Source organism: Jaculus jaculus, chromosome 3 (genome assembly GCF_020740685.1).
Source record: "Jaculus jaculus isolate mJacJac1 chromosome 3, mJacJac1.mat.Y.cur, whole genome shotgun sequence".
In the NCBI taxonomy this organism is placed as follows: domain Eukaryota; kingdom Metazoa; phylum Chordata; class Mammalia; order Rodentia; family Dipodidae; genus Jaculus; species Jaculus jaculus.
This window is the reverse complement of record NC_059104.1, coordinates 149,161,874-149,167,171: the sequence shown is the minus strand read 5'-3', so window position 1 is coordinate 149,167,171 and position 5,298 is coordinate 149,161,874. Positions and strand designations below refer to the sequence as shown.

The 5,298-nt window shown below is 43.4% G+C and overlaps 1 non-coding gene across 1 annotated transcript; it reads left to right on the top strand.

Annotated features, from left to right (window-relative positions):
• The first annotated feature begins 4,974 nt into the window (after positions 1-4,974).
• LOC123459672 lies at positions 4,975-5,079 on the top strand. The gene has a single exon (XR_006636430.1). It is a non-coding gene; the product is annotated as a U6 spliceosomal RNA (small nuclear RNA).
• The last annotated feature ends 219 nt before the right edge of the window (positions 5,080-5,298 follow it).

Here is a 5,298-nt window from a genome sequence, read left to right as displayed (position 1 = left end):
GATGTATATGCCACTTTGTGCATCTGGCTTTACTTGTGTTCTGGGGAATCAAACCCAGGCTTTCAGGTTTTTTAAGAAAATGCCTTTAACCACTGAGCCATCACCCCAGCCCAGTTAATGTTTTTTGTTTTGTTTTGGTTTTGTTTTGGGTTTTGTGAGGTAGGGTCTCACTCTAGCTCAGGCTGACCTGGAATTCACTATGTAGTCTTAGGGTGGCCTTGAACTCATGTGATCCTCCTATGACTGCCTCCCAAGTATTGGGATTAAAAGCATGCTCCATGATGCCTAGCCAATTTTTTTTGACACAGAGTTTTCTACGTAGTCTAAGCTGGCCTAGTACTCATTGTGTAGCCCATATTGGGCTCAAACTCCAGATCCTCCTGCCTCAGCCTCTCAAGTGCTACGATTATAGTTGTGTTCCACCATGTTGAAATCCTTTTTGAAATTTATGAATCGTTCATTTCTGAAAATTTCCACTTAAGATTTCCCAGCCACAACTGACCATGGGCAATCCATTATTGAACGAGAAATTATAAATAAAGGGGAACTACTACACAGAAAAACGAAGTCTTAGAAAGATGAATGAGCCAAGTGTGGTGGCACATGCTTCTAATTTTTTGGGGGGAGGTTCAAGACAGGGTCTCACTCTAGCCCAGGTTGATCTGGAATTCACTATGTAGTCTCAGGGTGGCCTTGAACTCATGACAATCCTCCTACCTCTGCCTCCCAAGTGCTGGGATTAAAGGCATGTGCCAGCATGCCCGGCTTGGCACACACTTTTAATCCCAGCACTTGACAGGCAGAGGTAGGAGGATCACCGTGAGTTCAAGACTACATAGTGAATTCCAGGTCAGCCTGGGCTAGAGTGAGACCCTACCTCAAAAAAAAAGCAAAACATGAATGATCTTGTCTAAAAGGACCCAACTGGTAAATAAACTACTGGGGATTCAGACATACACTGGACTACAACACTTATATTGTATATTTATTATTATAAGTTTCATTTATAATATTTACATTATAATAATGTAAATGAAAAGTCCTGAAAGGATATAACAGTAACCTAACTCCTTCCAGGGACTAGGAAGGTAGGGGGTGGGGTAGGAGCTCGTGGTCTGGTGTCCACTCTGGTCTTTCGTGTATGTGTGTGAACAGGTACAGCTGTGCATGGCACACATGAAGAGTCAGAGGACCACCTTGGGCGTCAGTCCTTGCCTTCCATCTTGTTTGAGACACTTGTTCACTGCTGCCTTTATCAGGCAAGCTGGCCAGCAGGTTTCCAGGGGAGACTCCTGTCTCCTCCTCCCTGCTTGCTGTAGTAAGCACCCTGGGATTACAAATCCCCACTGCAACATCTGGCTTTAAATTGTTCTTTTTCAGTTTTTAATTTTTATTTATTTATTTGATAGGGAGTGAGAGAAAGAGATAGACAGAAAGAGAGAGAGAATGGGTATGCAAGGGTCCCTAGCCACCACAACCAAACACCTCATGCATCTGGCTTTATGTGAATACTGGGGAATTGAACTCTAGTCCTTAGGCTTTGTAGGCCAGTGCTTTAACTCCGAGCCATCTCTCTAGCCCCCGATATTTTTAAATATTTTTATATATTTATTTATTTGCAAGCAGAGAGATAGTACTCATGTAAAAATCAGATATACAAAGTGGCACATACATTTGGAGTTTGTTCTCAAATATAGGCAGCCCTGGCACCCGTACTCACTCTCTCTCTCTCTCTCAACTAAATAAATAGATAAATACATAAACAAAATAATTTAAAAAAACAGGGCTGGAGAGATAGTTCAGAAGTTGAAGGTGCCTGCTTGCAAGCCTGATGGTCTGAGTTTGATTCCCCAGTGCCCATGTAAAGCCAGACATACCAAGTGACACATGCATCTGCAATTTGTTTACATGTTCTCTCTCTCTTTCTCCTTGAAAATAAATAAATAAAAATATTTCTCTCCAGGCCCCTTTACTCTTTTTTAATTTAATTTAAATTTTTATTTGAGAGAGAGAGGAGGAAGCAGGGAGAGAGAGAATGGGTGTGCATCTGGCCTACATGGGTACTGGGGAGTCTAACCTGGGTCCTTAGTCTCTACCAGCAATCACCTTAACCACTAAGCCATCTCTTCAGCACCCCCCGCCTTACTCTTTTTTTTTTAATATTTTTTTTTGTTCATTTTTTATTTATTTATTTGAGAGCGACAGACACAGGGAGAAAGACAGATAGAGGGAGAGAGAGAGAATGGGCGCACCAGGGCTTCCAGCCTATGCAAACAAACTCCAGACGCGTGCGCCCCCTTGTGCATCTGGCTAACGTGGGACCTGGGGAACCGAGCCTTGAACCGGGGTCCTTAGGCTTCACAGGCAAGCGCTTAACCGCTAAGCCATCTCTCCAGCCCCCGCCTTACTCTTTTTAACCATGGTATAACATTCCACTTCCAGATACACCACAATGTATTGTAACAGACCACTATTGGGAGACATGTAGGTTGCATCCAGTTACTTACAAAACACATGCTTTAAGATACAGGCAGACTATTACAACATTTTAAGGAAAGGAACTACGGACATTTGTTTTCCTTTTTTGGTTCCTATCTGGCAGCTTGCAGATCACCTTAGCACTGAGGAGGGCAGTGCATGTCCCCTGTGGATGGATGAATAACCCAAGTATGCCCGACTTTTCCCAGGATGCACGGATGAGAAGGCCTGTGAGGCAGCGCAGTGCATGCGTGAAGGCCGGCGCCGGCTGGGAGAGCAGGGCAGGGCAGCAAGCGTAACACCCCTGGGCTGACTGATCCTGACTCGCTGACTGATCCTGACTCACAGGTTCAGGCAGATAAGTTAACGGCCTGGAAACTCCAGAGTTCTGAGTGACTTCTGACTCACCACAATTATCCACAAACAAGTCATTTCACTTCTCGGTTTTCTTCCAGAGTCACCACACAGTCCTTGGGAAGAGCTCATGACATTAACTCTTCAGCTCTTAAGAAATCTGAGAGCTGTTCAAAGAGACTTGGAGGGAGCAGGTGTTATGGTTTTTTTTGTTTTTGTTTTTTTTTTAAATCTCATTTATTGGAAGATGTCTACTTGGTCCTTATCACCTTAACATTTTGAATATTCTTCATATATAAGGTCCATTAGGGGCCAACGTAGATCCCAAATGATGTATCTAGCCTCCAGTAGTCTAACAGCATTAATCACTCATATATAAGAATCTCTTTCTACTTCTATTTAAACATTCAGTGGGCTTTTATTTTTTATGTTTTTCAAAAAAATTTTTATTAACAACTTCCATGATTATAAAAAAAAAAATCCCATGATAAGCCGGGTGTGGTGGCGCACGCCTTTAATCCCAGCACTCAGGAGGCAGAGGTAGGAGGATCACTGTCAGTTTGAGGCCACCCTGAGACTCCATAGTGAATTCCAAGTCAGCCTGTGCTAGAGTGAGACCCTACCTCGAAAAACCAAAAAAGAAAAAAAAAAAATCCCATGATAACACCCTCCCTCCCCCCACTTCCCCCTTTGAAACTCTATTCTCCCCATCTCAATTAGTCTCTTTTATTTGATGCCATGATCTTTTCCTCCTATTATGATGGTCTTGTGTAGGTAGTGTCAGGCACTGTGAGGTCATGGATATCCAGGCCATTTTGTGTCTGGGAGGAGCACGTTATAAGGAGTCCTACCCTTCCTTTGGCTCTTACATTCTTTCTGCCACTTCTTCCTCAATAGACCCTGAGCCTTGGAAGGTGTGATAGAAATATTGCAGTACTGAGCACTCCTGTCACTTCTTTCCAGCACCATGATGCCTTCTGAGTCATCCCAAGGTCACTGATCAGTGGACTTTTTTGCAATTCCTGTTTAACATGAAACACCTTTATTATTTTCTTCTAGTTATAAAATAAGTGTTTCTCACCATAAAATCAAATTCCAGGCATGCATGAGGACCTACCTATGTGTAATTCTCAGCACTGTAAAAATACATAAATAATAAATAAGTAAATAAATAAAAATTTAGACAATATCAACGAGTATAAAGAAAAGAGTGGCCAGGAGTGGTGGCTCATGCCTTTAATCCCGGCACTTGGGAGGCAGAGGTAGGAGGATTGTTGTGAGTTTGAGGCCAGCCTGCGACAACATTGTGAATTCCAGGTCAGCCTGGGCTAGAGGCAGATCCTCCAAAAAGGAAGAAGAAGGAGAAGGAGAAGGAGAAGGAGAAGAGAGAGAGTAAAGGTCTGGAGAGATGGCTCAGGGTTAAAGGCACTTACATGCAAAGACTAATGGCCTGGAGTCAATGCCCCAGTACCTACGTAAAGCCAGATACACAAAGTGGCACATGCATCAGGAGGCCCTGGAGCACCTATACTCTTTTGCTTTTAAACAAACAAATAGTTAAAATTTTAAAAGAAAATAAATTAAGAGGGTAGAGCTGGAGAGGTGGCTCGGTGGTTAGGTGTGATTTCTGCACCAGCCTGAGGGTGCCTGAAACTGTTAGAGTTCGAATCTCTGGGTCTGGCACAAAACAGCTGGGCATGGCCAGGTGCCCCTGTAACTCCAGTCCCATAGGGGAGCAGAGACCTGAGACTCAAGAATAGAAGGAGCCTGGCAAGCTCTGGAAACAGTGAAAAGAGACTCTGGATCAAAAACAAGACCAGGAGGAAGAGCTGGGGAGTGGGGCGTCCGACACTCCACTCTGGTCACTGCAGGCAAGCAACCCGAGGCCCAGGTGAGCATATGGTGCCCTGCAAGGGCACAAGCATGTGCATATACCACACACACATACCACCACCACCACCACTACCACCACATTACACACAGAAGCAAAAAAAAAGAGAGAGAGAAAGAGAAAGACCAGACTTTGTGGTACGTACCTTTAATAATGCACTTGGGAAACTGAGGCAATAGAGTTCAAGGCCAGCCTGGTCTACAGAGTGAGATACCATCTCCCAAACCAAGATTCAACATAAAAAAGACCCAGTGCTCACTTTGGTAGCACATATACTAAAATTGGAATGATGCAGAGAACATTAGCATGGCCCCTGCACAAGGTTGACATAAATTTATGAAGCATTCCGAATTTTTTTCCAAAGTCCAAGTCAAGTGTTTCCTACGAAGACCAAAATATAGATAGGACAGAGTATTTTCTTTTGTGTTTTTTTGTTTTGTTTTGTTTTGCCCGCTTTGTTTAAGAAATGATTTAGGTGGTTTGTGTTCTAGTCTTTTTGTTTGTTTTTGTTTTTGGTTTTCGAGGTAGGGTTTCACTCAGGCTGACCTGGAATTAGCTACATATTCTCAGGGTGG